Consider the following 16703-nt stretch of genomic DNA (forward strand, 5'->3'; position numbering starts at 1 on the left):
CACTATGAAAAGCATCAGTGATAGGAAAAGATAATATATGAAATTTATGGCAAGGCCCTAAAGTAAAATCACAATGTAGCTCCCTAGGATTCTGGATCAAACCATTCCATCTGAAGTAAGAAGTTACACACCAAGTTTTTTTAAAATAAAAGCTCTCTGGAGTACAATTGTGCCCTGGTAGAGAGAAAAGACAGAGTCTAATTACAGAAGATAAATGATTGGTGAACTAAAATTGACTGTTATGACATAGGTTCTCCCAGACCTGCCTAAATCAGTCAAAGAAAGCTTCTTGCCCAAGATCAAGTCCCTTTCCTGAGGGAAGCCCACTTTCATTGACTGATCCAGATGTGAAGTAATAAGGCCCAACTCTTCCTTCAAAGTGGACCAACTCTGAAAGGCCGTATCTGTTCCAGAGCTTCCCTCTAGGTGGCTGAAGCCATTGTGACAACTGCATCACATTTCAGCACCCCCATGAATATTGTTACTTCCTCCGTTCTCCCATGGATATTGATCTCAAGAACATTCTTCAGTAAACTTCTTTCAGACAAATTTGCATCTTAGAATCTTTTTTCCCAAGCAAACATACCTGAGATGGGTACATACCAAAATGCTATTGAGTTGAGTAAGTGAAAATGAGCCAGGGGAAAAAAAGTTTTACTTTTGAACTTTTCAAAACTAATGCTGAATTTAATTTATTTATTTATTTATTTATTTAGAAACAGAGTCTCACTCTTTTGCCCTGGTTGGACTGCAGTGGCGCAATCATACCTCACTGCAGCCTCAGCCTCCTGCACTCAATAGATCCTCCCATTTCAGTCTCCCAAGTAGTGGGACTACAGGCACACACCATCACACTGGGCTTTTTCAATTTTTAGTAGAGACAAGGTCTCACTATGTTGCCCACGCTGGTCTTGAACCCCTAAACTCAAGCAATCCTCCCCGCTCAGCTTCCCAAAGTGCTGGGATGACAAAAGTGAGTCATCACACCTGGCCTGAATTTTAATTTATAAAGAAAAAGAGTGGAAAAAAGGAAATGGGGGAAGGAAGGGAAAAGAGTCTCTCCTACCTATGTCTGACGACCACGTCCCCTGTTACTTGAAATACTATTATGTGATCAGTTGGGTAGGCTCACATCCTGTGAAGGATAATGCTAGCCTGGAGAACTATCACAATTTGCTATTCAGCAAAGAAGAAGTTAAATGTTTTAACCCAACCCCTACTTGTGTTTGCCTCCTGTGAAAATTCTGAATTTTATTCACTCATTTACTAAATATTTATTTAGCACCTACAATATGTCAAGCAAAGCTCTATATTTTATAATATAGCACTACTATCTTTATGTATACTTTTAAAGCTATGAATGAAATAGATGTGTCAGATTTCTTGGATATAATATTATACATAGCCATTTATTTTCTTTCTCTTTTTTTTTTGATGCTTTCTCATTGCAAGTCACAAAGTCAATAAAGCAACGATAATCAGAGTAGATATCAAAAGGACTTTTAAATTGGAATAGTTTTCCATTTACCAAAGATATGCTGAAGGACATTTTTTCAGGCTGTTACACATTTACATAGGAGATTCAATAATATCATACTTGCAAAGTAGCTAGACATGACATTTTGGATTTGAGATGATAGGATTAAAATGACAATATATGAAAACTGTAATGTATACAAAATTAGAAAAGATGGGGACAAAATAGTATTTTAATTACTGACAATGAATAATATATCAAGGAGAATACAGCAAAAGAAAATTTGTGAGAAAATATATTTTAAAAAACGCAAAACAAGTTAAAAGTTTCTCATATTAAGATTATATCTCTGCAAATTGATGAATAAAAATATGCTCCAGCTCTGAAAATATAAACTTAGGTTAACATATAAGAATTCAAAAACAAACTAAGAGAAACTCATCTCTGGAATTACTTAAAGTATAGAGATGAAAAATTAGCTTCCGTTAAAACTATAAGTGAAATCATAGGTCACGATTTTATTAGTCTTTAATAGAAAACTTGAAGAAGTTGCTAACACAAGTGCTTTTGGGAATGCAAAGTGTTGGCAGATACAGGAGAAGGTTAGAGAATATTAATACACAGCAACCCCAGAATTTAAATTAAATCTATACTTAGTCTGAATCACATAAACCTGAATTTTTATATACCAAGGATGAAGAGCTATTCTATAATATTTAAAAGTTAATTTTAATAGAAAATTTCAAGCCTTGTTGACTTGAAACTTTGAAATTGGGTGTTTGTTATAAAGGAAACTTATTTTCTAAAGAAAGCTTTTTGTTCACTTAAAGTTGTAAGCACTATTTGTCACAAGGGGTTGAATTTGCTCATCAATTTTACAATTAAATCACTAAGCACCTAACTGCTCTTAATATAAATCACTCACCCAGTACCTAAAAACTATGCCGCCTTGTACTAAGTTAGTACTATATCTGAAAGTGTTCCTTGTTGAATAGATTGTTAAAGTAATGGTTCTAATACATTACCTTTAAAATACAACACGAAATCGCCTTCTTTCACAGAAAATACTCAACAAACTAAGCTGTAGAGCTGAATTATTTTTAAACCCAGTGATCAGCACATCAAAGAGAATATAAGATGAAAACTGAAAATACCTAGTACATTTTGGGAAGTGGAAAAATCTAGAAGAAATTTATGGAGCATTTTTAAACAACTGAATTATTGAAATGTTACCAAAAATAAAACTGCCCAGATGCAATTGTTTTGTTTAATAAAGGCAAAACGTCACTAGAGGCAGGAACAATCTAGAAAAAAAAAAAAACTAATGAAGTTGGAACTAGAACCAAGTATAAGTCATATGAAAGAAATGGAAACAATAAACTCAAAGGAAAAAATCATTTTAAAAACTAATCATTACTTTGAAAAGAAATTACAAAATAAAACCCACTTACTAAAAAGGAAAAAATATATAAATTAATAAAATGAGAAATAAAAGAACCAAGACAAAAGATTTTTGAAAAATATCTGACTAAAACAATAATGAGATACCACTACACACCTCTGTAAGAATGGTCAAAACCAAAACATTATAACACCAAATCCTGGTGAGGATATAGTGCAACAGGAACTGTCACTCACTTCTGGTAATAATGCAAAGTAGTACAGCCACTTTGGGAGACAGCTTTGCAGTTTGTTACAAAATTAATAGTGAATGCATATCATCATACATGTGTCAAAACCCACAGAATATATAGCATCAAGGGTGAATCCTAATAACTGTGGACATTGAGTGATAATGATGCATCAGTGTAGGTTCATTGATTGTAACAAATGTACCACTCTGGTGGGAGATGTTGATAGCAAGGGAGGCTATGCATGTGTGCAGACAGTGGCCTATGGGATCTCTCTGTACTTTCCACTCAACCTTGCAATTAACCTAAAATTGCTCAAAAAAAAATTAATCTATTTAGAGAGAAAGAACAAAACAAAGGAAGTAAGAGAGGAAAGAAGGAAGGGAAGGGGAGGGGAGGGAGGGAAGGGAAGGGAAGGAAAGGGAGAAGGGAAGGTTTTCCAATCTGTTGGCATATTGGCGTTCATAATAGTATTTAATGATCCTTTTTGTATTTCTGTGGCTATGTAGTTATGCTTCCCTTTCCATTTCTGATTTTATTTATTTGGGTCTTTTTTTTCTTAGTCTAGCTAAGATTGTATCTATTTTGTTTATCTTTTTAAAAAACTAATTTTTCATTGATATTTTTCTTGGTCTCAATTGTATTTATTTCTTCTCTGATCTTTGTTATTTCTTTCATTCTACTAATTTTTAGTTTGATGTATTCTTGCTATTCTTGTGATCCTTGTGCTGCATCATTAGGTGGTTTATCTGAAATCTTTCTATGTTTTTGATGTAAGCATTTATTACTAGAAACTTCCAAACTTCCATCTTAGTACTGTTTTTGCTATATCTCATAGAATTAGATATGTTGTGTTTTCATTTTCATTTGTTTCAAGAAATTCTTGAATTTTCTAATTTCTTCACTGACCCATTGATCATTCAGGAGGAGGTTATTTAATTTCCATTATTTTTATAGTTTTCAAAGTTCCTCATTATTAATTTCTAGTTTTTTCCATTGTGGTCAGAAAAGATATTTGATATGATTAGACTTTTTTGAATTTGTTGAGACTTGTTTTGTGGCCTAACATATGGTCTATTCTAAAGAATGTTTTTGGGTTTTGTTTTCTGTTTTTGTTTTTGTTTGTTTGTTCGTTTGTTTGTTTTTGAGACAGTGTCTCACTCTGTAACCCAGGCTGGAGTGCAGTGACACAACCATGACTTACTGCAACTTCAACCTCTAGGGCTCACATGATCCTCTTGCCTCAGCCTCTCAACAAGCAGAGACCACAAGTGTGTACCACTATGTCTGGCTAATTTTTTATCTTTTAGAGTTGAGGTATCACTATATTACACAGGCTGGTCTTGAATGCCTGGGCTCACGTGATCCTCCTTCCTTGGCCTCCCAAAGCACTGGGATTATAGGCATGAGCTACCACACCCAGCTAAGACTGGTTAATATGCTAATGAGAAAAATATGTATTCTGCAACAGTTGAACAAAATTATCTGTAAATGTCAGTTATGTTAATTTGATATAGAGTGTAGTTTAACTCTGATATTTTTTATTGATTTTTAGTCTGGATAATCTACTACTAAAAATTGGGTGCTGAAGTCCCCTACTATTAGTGCATTGCAGTCCATCTCTCCCTTTAGATCTATTAATGTTTGCTTCATATATTTGCTTTGTCTATTTATATGTTTGATTTATATCTTCTGTAATGTTTGCTTTATATTATTTGTGCCAATATTGGTTATATATATATTCACAATTAGTATATACTCTTGAGCTCTTTATCATTATATAATGACCTTGACTCTTTTTATAGTCTTCAACTTGAAGTCTATTTTATCTGATATAAATATAGCTACTTGGGCTCTTTTTGGCTTTCCATTTGTATGAAATATCTTTTTCCATTTTTTCCCTATCTATGTCTTTTTGGTAAAGTGAGTTTCATGTAGACAGTATATAGTTAAGTTTTGATTTCTATCCATTCAGCCACTGTCTTTTAATCAGAGAATTTAGTCCATTTACATTCAATGTTATTATGATAGGTAAAGACTTACTACTGCCATTTTGTTACATGTTTTCTGGGTTTTTATTATTATACTTTAAGTTCTGGGGTACATGTGCAGATCATGCAGGAGTGTTATATAGGTATACACATGCCATGGTGGTTTGCTGCATCCATCCCCCCTTCACCTACATTAGGTATTTCTCCTAATGTTATCCCTCCCCAATTCCCCCACCCCCTGCCATCCCTCCCCAAGCTCCCCCACCCCCCAAAAGGCCCCAGTGGGTGATGTTCCCCTTCCTATGTCCATGTGTTCTCATTGTTCAACACCCACTTATAAGTGAGAACATGCAGTGTTTGGCTTTCTGTTCTTGTGTCAGTTTGCTGAGAATGATGGTTTCCAGCTTCATTCATGTCCCTGCAAAGGACATGAACTCATCTTTTTTTTGGCTGCATAGTATTCCATGATGTATATGTGCCACATTTTCTTTATCTAGTCTATTACTGATGAGCATTTGGGTTGGTTCCAAACCTTTGCTATTGTAAACAGTGCCACAATGAACATATGTGCACGTGTCTTCATAATAGAATGATTTATAATCCTTTGGGTATATACCCAGTAATGGGTTTGCTGGGCCAAATGGTATTTCTATTTCTAGACCTTTGAGGCATCGCCACACTGTCTTCCACAATGGTTAAACCAATTTACACTCCCACCGACAGTGTAAAAGTGTTTCTATTTCTCCGCATCCTCTCCAGCATCTGTTGTCTCCAGACTTTTTAATGATCACCATTCTAACTGGTGTGAGATGGTATCTCAGTGTTGTTTTGATTTGCATTTCTCTAATGACCAGTGATGATGAGCGTTTTTTCATATGTTTGTTGGCTGCATAAATGTCTTCTTTTGAGAAGTGTCTGTTAATATTTTTCACCCACTTTTTGATAGGGTGGCTTGTTTTTCTTATAAATTTGTTTTTTATTTCTTTGTAGATTCTGGATATAAGCCCTTTGTCAGATGGGTAGATTGCAAAAATTTTTTCCGATTCTATTGGTTACCAGTTCACTCTAATTATAGTTCATTTTGCCATGCAGAAGGTCTTTAGTTTAATTAGATCCCATTAGCTTTTGTTGTCACTGCTTTTGGTGTTTCAGTCATGAAGTCCTTGCACATGCCTATGTCCTGAATGGTGTTGCCTAGGTTTTCTTCTAGGTTTTTTATGGTGTTGTCTTATGTTTAAATCTTTAATCTATCTGGAGTTAATTTTTGTATAAGGTGTAAGGAAGGGGTCTAGTTTCAGCTTTCTGTACATGGCTAGCCAGTTTTCCCAACACGATTTATTAAACAGGGAATCCTTTCTCCATTGCTTGTTTTTGCCCAGTGTGTCAAAGATCAGATGATTGTAGATGTGTGGTGTTGCTTCTGAGACCTTTGTTCTGTTCCATTGGTCTATATCTCTGTTTTGGTACAAGTACCATGCTGTTTTGATTACTGTAGCCTTGTAGTATAGGTTAAAGTCAGGTAGCGTGAGGCCTCTGGCTTTGTTCTTTTTGCTTTGGATTGTCTTGGCTATGTGGGCTCTGTTTTGGTTCCATATGAAGTTTAAGGTTGTTTTTTCCAATTCTGTGAAGGTCAGTGGTAGCTTGATGGGGATAGCACTGAATCTATAAATTACTTTGGGCACTATGGCCATTTTCACAATATTTATTCTTCTTCACCAGGAGCATGGAATGTTTTCCCATCATCTGTTTGTGTCCTCTCTTATTTCCTTGAGCAGTGGTTTGTAGTTCTCCTTGGAGAGGTTCTTCACATCCCTCGTTAGTTGTATTCCTAGGTATTTTTTTCTCTTTGTAGCAATTGTGAATGCGAGTTCGCTCATGATTTGGCTCTCTGTTTGCCTGTTATTGGTGTAAAGGAATGCTTGTGATTTTTGCAGATTGATTTTGTATCCTGAGACTTTGCTTAAGTTGCTTATGATCTTAAGGAGGTTTTAAACTGAGACAATGGGGTCTTGAATATATTCAGGAGACCCATCTCACATGCAAAGACACATACAGACTCAAAATAAAGGGATGGAGGATGATTTACCAAGCAAATGGACAGCAAAAAAAAGCAGACGTTGCAATCCTAGTATCTGATAAAACAGACTTTAAATCAACAAAGATCAAAAGAGACAATGGCATTACATAATGGTAAAGGGATCAATGCAACAAGAAAAGCTAACTATCCTAAATAAATATGCACCCAATTCAGGAGCACCCAGCTACATAAAGCAAGTTCTTAAGGACTTAGAAAGAGACTTAGACTCGCACACAATAATAGTGGGAGACTTTAACACTCCACTGTCAATATCAGACAAATCAACGAGACAGAAAATCAAGAAGGATATCCAGGACTTGAACTCCCATCTGGATCAAGTGGACCTAATAGACATCTACAGAACTCCACCCCAAATCCACAGAATATACATTCTTCTCAGCACCACATCGCACTTACTCTAAAATTGACCACATAATTGGAAGTAAATTACTCCTCAGCAAATGCAAAAGAATGGAAATCATAACAACCAGTCTCTCAGACAACAATGCAATCAAATTAGAACTCAGGATTAAGAAACTCACTCAAAACCACAAAACTACATGGAAACTGAACAACCTGCTCCTGAATGGACAAATAATGAAATGAAGGCAGAAATAAAGATGTTCTTCGAAACCAATGAGAATGAAGACACAACGTACCAGAATCTCTGGGACACATTTAAAGCAGTGTCTAGAGGGAAATTTCTAGCACTCAATGCCCACATGAGAAGCAGAGAAAGATCTAAAATCAACATCCTATCGTCACAATTAAAAGAACTAGAGGAGCAATATAAAACAAATTCAAAAGCTAGCAGAAGACAAGAAATAACTAAGAGGAGAACTAAAGGAGATAGAGACACAAAAAACCCTTCAAAAAAATAAATGAATCCAGGAGCTGGTTTTTCGAAAAGATCAACAAAATAGACCATTTGCCAGACTAATAAAAAAGAAAAGAGGGAAGAATTGAATAGAAGCAATAAAATATGATAAAGGAGATATCACCATGGATTCCACAGAAATACAAACTACCATCAGAGATTACTACAAACAATTCTATGCACATAAACCAGTAAATCTGGAAGAAATGGATAAATTCCTACATACTTACACCCTCCCAAGACTAAACCAAGAAGAAGTTGAATCCCTGAATAGACTAATAACAAGGTCTGAAGTTGAGGCAACAATTAATAGCCTACCAACCAAAAAAAGTCCAAGTCCAGACAGGTTCACAGCCAAATTCTACCAGTCGTACAAAGAGGAACTGGTACCATTCCTCCTGAAACTATTCCAAACAACACAAAAAGAGGGAATCTTCCCTAACTCATTTTATGAGACCAATATCATCCTGATTTTTTTTAAATAAAATTTTTCCAAATTATATTGACTATAAACATTTATATTGAAAAAGTTCAATGAATCTGAAATAGAATAAACTTAAGTTCAACACCAAAACAAAACCAATCACCAATTTAAGAACAGATACATTATGTGGTAAAACAATAAATAGCTAAGGCAAGATTAATCAAAATTCAGTATAGTAGTTACCTCTGCAGAGAAGGATGGGGAACTCAAAGCTTTAAATATATTAGTAAAGTATTTTTCCTTCTTTTTATTTTAATTTTTTTTTTTAATAGAAACAAGGTCTTGCTGGTCTCAAACTCCTGGTTCCAAGTTATCTTCTGCCTTGGCATCCCAAAGTGCTGTGATTACAGGCCTTATCTTAGGGGTAAACAAATATTTTTATTATTTTTTTTTTGACCTTCCCAACCTGAATACATTTATTATTAAATCAGATATACACAAAATTTTTTTGCAGGTATGATAGATATCACAATAAATTGAAAATTAATGAAGTTCATTCATTTTTCTTCTGTGTTACTTATAATGCAAGCCAGAAACCTGGAAGTCACCCTTGACTTCTCCCTCACCTACCAAATGGAGTTAACTATCACTTTCCTACTTTTCCCTACCTCCACTCTTACACCCTGGCCAAAGCCAGCTTGCCTCTCATCTAAAATACTGATATGTCCCGTCCTCTTCCTTATACCCTCACTCTAATCCAATCAACACATTGCAGCCAAAGAAAACACTTTCAATTGTATCTCTCCATCTTTCATCTACCTCACCATCCGTCCCCTTTACTATCAAAAGCAAGAGGGACAAGTAAATTTCCCAAGATACCTCATAGCCAGGAAATGGTAGAGGCAGGATTCAAAAGCTACTAGAGAGTCCACATGTCTTTGTTTGTTTGTTTTGAGATGGAATCTCACTCAGTCACCCAGCCTGGAGTGCGGTGGCATGATCTCAGCTCACTGCAACCTCTGCCTCCCAGATTCAAGCAATTTTCCCATCTCAGCCTCCCAAACAGCTGAGATTACAGGCACCCACCATCATGCCAGCTAATTTTTGTATTTTTAGTAGAGATGGGGTTTCACCACGTTGGCCAGGCTAGTCTTGAACTCCTGCTTCAGGTGATCTGCCCGCCTCAGCCTTTCGAAGTGTTAGGATTACAGTCATGAGCCACCGTGCCTGGCTGAGTCCACATGTCTTAACCACCCACTATCCTACCTTGGGTGATACCAGAAAAGGCTTAGCCACTGCCTAGCACATGGTCATCTCTGGATAAAGGACAGACTTACTTCTCCTCCAGTCACCACTTCACCTCCTTTTATCTGCTGTGAACTCCTATTTTTCTTTAAATCTGACTTCAAACCACAACTTCTAAACCCTTGCCCAATTACAGGTCTGCACTAGTTGTACTCCCAGCACTTTGTGCATCTCTTTTTTTGAGATGGAGCCTAATTCTGTCACCCAGGCTGGAGTGCAGTGGCGCCATCTTGGTTCACTGCAACCTCTGCCTCCCAGGTTCAAGTAATTATCCCACCTCAGCCTCCCAAGCTGGGACTGCAGGTATCCACCACCAGGCCCAGCTAATTTTGTATTTTTTGTAGAGATAAGGTTTCATCATGTAGGCCATACTGCTCTAACTTCTAACCTCAAGTGATCTGCCCACTTTGGCCTCCCAAGGTGCTGGGATTACAGGTGTGAGCCACCATGTTTGGCTCACTTTGTGCATTTGTAGTAACATCTCTCCTCCACTAGATTGTGACCTCCACAAGAGCAGGGACCTGTTTTGCCCACCGTTATAGTGCACATCATACATCCTTTATCACTCTGGTTCTCTCTACATCCATGTCTTGGTGAAAGTGCTAGATCACCAACCAGACCCCTCGTCTTATATTCCAACAAGCAATCTGGTCTGCTGATCCTACCCACGAGGCTGTGTGTGAGCCAGGTGGGCTGGGAAACAGAGACTAACACTGGCACAGTGAACCCAAGATGACCTGCTCCATGAAAGGGATCTGGTTCCCTGGTAGAAACGAAAGAGACTTTCAGTACCCAAGACCTCAATTCCTGGGGCTAGTGAATGGGTCATAAATGAGCCCCTTCTGCCCCTATTCTTTTAAACATGTCCACTTCCCTCAGAAGCTTGGATGGAGGGCACCTGGATGTCCATCCCAGGTATACTGGGGCCACTAGTAACACAGACCAATGCAGTGAAGCAGGACAGGGTCAGGGTAGGGGTGGGAGAGCAGGGGCAGATACAGCCAAGGCTGTGGGGCTTCCCCAGAGGCCCAGATAAGCTTGAGCCTGTAGAGGACCAGCTTCTTGGCATCACTGGGCACATTCAGGAATTTTGTCTATGATCTTTCTGCTCTGCAGACGCAGGGTGCCTTCATGCACCTTGAATCCTTACTGTCCATGCTGTCATTTCCAGAAGATAGAGACATGTCCAGTGGTATATGTTTAAGAAATGGGAGGTGCAGCTAGCCCCCATGAGTTCTTCAGGTCTGACTGAGGCACCTCCTTGAGAAGTCTTTCTTCCTTGACACATCCTTTAGTTATTTCTGTGCTCTTCACCATGGGTGTCCATAGCCTTGGTGCTCTCAATATTGTAGGCTCAAAAAACATTTGCTGAATGAGTACAGAACTTGAAGACTGGCTTTCCTCTGAGCAGTTGCCAGGTCCAGTGTTCTCTGCCTGAAATCCTCTTCCTTCTTCATTCACCTAAGGACCAGGAGCAAGAGGACTGTCCTGCTCTCCATTGTTGGCCAGTGGGTCTGAGGGTCCTAGCCGATGAGTCCTCTGGTGTCTCTTGAGATGGTCAGACCTCATGAACTCTCAGCTGCACTGATCACATTTATATGGTTGATATCTGGTGTGTACCTGCCTATGTCATCTAAGCTCACCAGATTGGAAGAAAGACCATAAACACCTTTTCCAGTTGAACAAATAGGGCTTCTCACCCGTGTGCTTGCATTGGTGGCTCACGAGGTGGGAGCACTTGGTATAAGCTTTTCCACAGTTCTCGTAGTTGCAGCAGGAAGGCCTTGCCTCTGAGGAGCCCCCTCTACCAGTCCTTTCCTGAGGCCTGGCGTTCTGCTCTGCTGTCTGTGAAGCAGGTCTGGGCTTCTCCAGTAGGAATGGGCCTGCTTGGGAGTCTGGCTGACTCACAAGAGAGTCCTGAGATCCAAAACCAGCAATTACTGGGACTCAGCTGAGGGGGCATCCCAAGATCATGGGCATCATGTGGGGGGCAACATTGGAGCCACAGAGGGAGCACAGCCTGGGCCTCAGTGGAAGGGATAGTTGGGGCCAACAACGTTTCTTCAGAAAGTACTGTTGAGAGACCAAGTCAAAGCATTGTATGATAGGCAATGTGAGACATAATTGGGATTCCAGTGGAAGCTGAGACTGGTAGCCTGAAGGCCACAGCCACCCCTGGAATATTGGGCTCTCCTACAGGCAATATCTGGGGCCCACTGAAAATCGTGATCTCTTGCTGAGGGGGAGACACTCCCTGACAGTAAATCATCCAGGAAGGAGTGAGAGTCACTTCAGGGCAGTAGCTCACACCATGCTTAGCCAGTGTCATACTGAACTGTGGCCCCACTTCATCCACAATCTGCCCTGGTGCCTCAGCAGATACCAAGGGGAGCCTCAGCATCTCTGTGCTGTGAGGGAAGTGCTAAATGTTTGGTAGGCCATGGTTCCAAGAGGTGTGCACTCCAGAGCTTCAGCAGATGGGATCATATTCAAGATGAGTGCTGAGTTCTCCTTATCCTTGGCAGCCTGGTGTGCTCCCTGCCACTGGCTCATCTCCCCAGCCTCGTGCTCCATCTCAGCCTGGGGTGGTGTCTTGACTCTGCTGAACAGACAGGGAATGACCCACCATGGCATTGCAGGTGGATATCGGGACATCGCTCTGGTTATTTTGTCCTTTCTTCCTTTATTCCTTTGTCACTGTCTTCCTCAGTGGTTAAATGAATTTCTCATTTAATGGTAGTATGTTTTAATGTGTTGGTTTTTATCTTTAGTAGGTCTATTTTAGGTTTTTGGAGGGGGGTTTGCTTGTTTGTTTTCATTTTTTAGAGATGACGTCTCACCGTGTTGCCCAGGCTGGATCCAAATTCCTGGGCTCCAGAGAACCTTCCACCTTAGCCTCCTGAGTAGCTGGGACTACATGTTCATGGCACTGCACCCAGTCTATTATAGAATTTTGCTTTGTTGTTACCATAAGGCATATGCAAAAGTGTCTTATAGACATGACAAGTTATTTTAAATAGATGACAAATTAACTTCTATCACAAAGAAAATTTAAAAAACAAATGAAGGAAAACCTAAAAGTCTCTACACTTTAACTTAATTCCCCCACTCATACAATTTGACTCTGTTGTCTCAATTTACATCTTTTTATACTTCCTATCTTTCAACAGATTTCTGCAGTTATTATTTTTGATAGATTTGTCTTTTAGTCCATACTAGAGATATGAAGGATTGGCCACAGTTAAATACAAGATTATTCTGAATTTATGTGTGTATTTACTTTACCAGTGAATTTATGCTTTCAAATGTTTTCTTTTTGCATGCTAGTATCCTTTCCTTTCAGATTGAAGAACTCTCTTCAGCATTTATTGTAAGACAGGTCTAGCAATGATGATTTCCTCAGTTTTTGGTTGTCCGGGAATACTTTATCTCTCCTTTATGTTAGAAGGAAGGCTTTGTTAGGTACAGTATTCTTGTTTGACAAATTTTTCTCCTGACTGAATGTCATCCAACTTCCTCCTGGCAAGTTGGTTTCCACTGAGAAATCTGCTGCTAGATAAATACAAGCCCCTTCATTTGTTATTTGCTTCTTTATTCTTGCTGCTTTTAGAATCTCATCTTCATTCTTGACTTTTGAAAGTTTATTATATGCCTTGAGGTAGTCTTACTTGGGTTGAATCTGTTTGGTGATATCTGACCTTCCTGTACCTGAATATCAGTATCTTTCTCTAGGTTTGAAAAGTTTTTGGTTATTATTTTCTTGCATAGTCATTCTACCCCTTGCTCTTTCTCAACTCTTCCTTGAACACCAATGACTTATATTTTCTCTTTTGAGGTTATTTTCTTATATTTCAGCCATTCTTTATTACTTTTTATTCTTTTTTCTTTTCTGAATGTGCATTTTCTAATAGCCTTTCTTTTAGCTCACTAATTCTTTTTTCACATGATCCATTCTGCTTTTGAGAGCTTCTAATGCATTTTTCAATTTAACAAATGTATTTCTCTGTTCCAGATTTCTGTTTGACTTTTTTAATTATTTTAATCCCTTTGTTAAATTTATCTAGAAAATTTATACATTGCTTTGCTGTGTTATCTTGGAGTTTGCTGAGTTTCCTTAGAACAACTACTTTGATTTCTTGATCTGAGAGCTTACATATTACCATGTCATTAGAACTGGTTCCTGGTTTCTTGCTTTGTCCATCTGGGGAGGTCATGATTCCCTGTTTGTTGTTGTTTCTTACAAACACACATCTATTGTTTCACTTTGAAGAATTAGTTATTTAGCACATCTGTTGTTTCACTTTGAAGAATTAGTTATTTAGCACATCTGTTGTTTCACTTTGAAGAATTAGTTATTTATTCTAGTCTTTGCTATATGGCTTGTTTTCAACTTTCTAGGGTATGTTTGCCTAGAGATTCTATGCAGTTGCATATAAGTGTCCTTAATCTTAGACTGCTGCCTCCTTTTTGGCATTAGATAGTACATTAAGCCCTAGTTTGCTTCAGTTCTTGAAATCATTCAGAGCTCTTCTCATCTCAGATTAGAGGTTAGAGAGTCCCAAAAGGAATACACTGATTGTGTGGGAAGACTGGCTAGGAGTTCATGCACAGAAGACCAATGGAGGATATATCCTACTTCTTGGTGTTGCTGAACAGCCAATCTGTTTTGATATCTTTGTCTGAGATAAAGAGCAAAGTTTAAAAAACTGGGGTCTCTAGTCCTGCCTCTCTTCTTTGTCAGTAGCTGGCCTCAGGAGTTTTTCTCCCTATAGGCACTTGCAATGCTTCCATGGGTTAAAGCAGGAATGGTTTTTCTGCAAGGGAACCCAGGGTGGTGGGAAAACTGGCTGTCTCCCTTGATCTCACTTTTTCTAGTGTGGAAACCATGGGTCAAGGAAAAAAAAAAAGTCCATGAATGGCATCTGGCAGATTGGGGGAGGGGCATGATGAGTAGAAAAGTCCATTTCTCTTACTGTCTTCTCAGAGTTTCTCACTGCTCTGTGGTCCTAGGGGTCATCTCAGCCCCAAATTTAAGTTCTGGGATACTGCTGTTTATAATCTTCACACTAGATATTTGATTTAGGTTTTCTGTGGGGAAGAGTGAAGCCAGATTACTCACACTTCACATTTTGGTTACATCACTCAACAATACCCATTCATTTTTGTGAGCACTTTCCATGTGCCAGGCACTGTGCTAAATATTTTACCTACATTATCTCATTTAAACCTCCCAACAGCTCTCTGAGTTAGGAACTGTTATGTTCCTATTTTACAAATGATGAATCTGAGGCTTGGAGAGATAAGTAACTTGCCTAGAGTTAGACATTTTGATTCCACAATCCAAACTTTTAATATCAAGAATTTTATTTGAAATTTTCAATTTATAAATCTGACCATCTTACTAGATTTAGAGCAGAAATCATGCTTTATTTATCTTTTCAGCCCTGATAACTAGCATTGTCTGAAACATTCTAAGTACTTACTAAATATTTGTTGAACTAAACCTAATTTATAATGACTTGTATTTACAAGTTATCAGCAGAAGTACAGTACACAGTATTTGGATACGTAGGTATGCTTTCCGTATATTTATATATCCTAAATGTGACTGATTGTCCTTGGACCACTCTTGCTCTGCCACTGCAGCTTCTTCTAAGCCAATTAGAATCCATCTTCGCAATTCCAGAAAACAAATATCTGATTCCAAGATGCATTTCTAAATATGCAGGTTTTTGCGAAACAAAAGAGCAAAATTTTTTTTCCAAATTTCCTTTGAAGAAGTCAGATCTTTTCACAGAATTTCTCTTTTCACAGAAGCCAGCCTGTCTTTCCCTTTTTTCCCTCTGTGCCAATTTCAGTTATTTCTACCTCCAGAGTTTTCTCTCTGACTGTTCAATCTATAGTGAAGATGAATTTAGCTCTTTGGGTTTTTTCCATTTCTATCCACAATGGGCTGATAATATTTTCCAAAGGTGACCACCACAATAAATCTCATACCACAAGCCCCCTCTTAAGTACTGTTCATTCTTGGTTCACATCTTTCTCTTGATATATTCTTCCTAAGTAATCTCACTTTATCTCGGGGCTTTAACTACCATTAGTATGCTAATGGTCCCCAAATCATAAGCACTGATCCTCATCTTTAGACTTTTATACAAAACACTATAATACAAATCTTATTACAGAATGACAGTGATACTCATCTGATCAATTAATAGCTCTTTTTTTTAGTTTTGTTGGACAATTGTGACTAGTTCAATCAACAGAGTATGGTAAGAATGATGCTAAATGACTCCCAAGGCCAGATCATAGAAATGATATGCACTTCTCCCTTGTTTTCTTGGTATGCTTTCTCTTTTAACCCAGCCACCATGTTGTGAAGAAGAAAAACAGCTGCTTGTAGAGGCCATGTGTAAGTGATCCATCTGACCAAGAACCCCAACTGAGGTCCCATGCAACAGCTAGTATTAACCACCAGATATGTGAGTGAGTGAGTCTTCAAATGATTTCAATCTCCTGCCATTGAGTTACCCACACCACCCCATCTGATGCTGCATAATGCAGAAATGAGCTGTCCCCACTGAGCCCTCTCCATTAAATTGCAGACTTATGAGCTAAATAAATGATCGTTGTTTTAAGTCACTAAATTTCGAGTAGGTTGTTATGAAAAAAGATAACTAGAATAGTTAGCCAATGATTCTCTCAACAGCACTAAAGATCTACTCTCCCTGGAGGACAGAGAAAGACTTTAAAAAAATGTTTCTAGCCTGTAATCCCAGCACGTTGGGAGGCCAAGGCGGGTGGATCACGAAGTCAAGAGATCAAGACCATCCTGGTCAACATGGTGAAACCCCATCTCTACTAAAAATACAAAAAATTAGCTGGGCATGGTGGCACATGCCTGTAATCCCAGCTACTCAG

The 16703-nt window shown here is 38.3% G+C and overlaps 1 pseudogene; it reads right to left on the reverse strand.

The window, feature by feature from the left end:
• Nucleotides 1-11243: 11243 nt before the first annotated feature.
• Nucleotides 11244-12362, reverse strand: LOC105711989 (Krueppel-like factor 17; annotated as a pseudogene).
• Between the last annotated feature and the right edge of the window lie 4341 nt (nucleotides 12363-16703).

This window comes from Aotus nancymaae, unplaced genomic scaffold, assembly GCF_030222135.1.
Source record: "Aotus nancymaae isolate 86718 unplaced genomic scaffold, 86718_ANA_hifiasm-v0.15.2.pri h1tg000016l, whole genome shotgun sequence".
NCBI classification, from domain to species: domain Eukaryota; kingdom Metazoa; phylum Chordata; class Mammalia; order Primates; family Aotidae; genus Aotus; species Aotus nancymaae.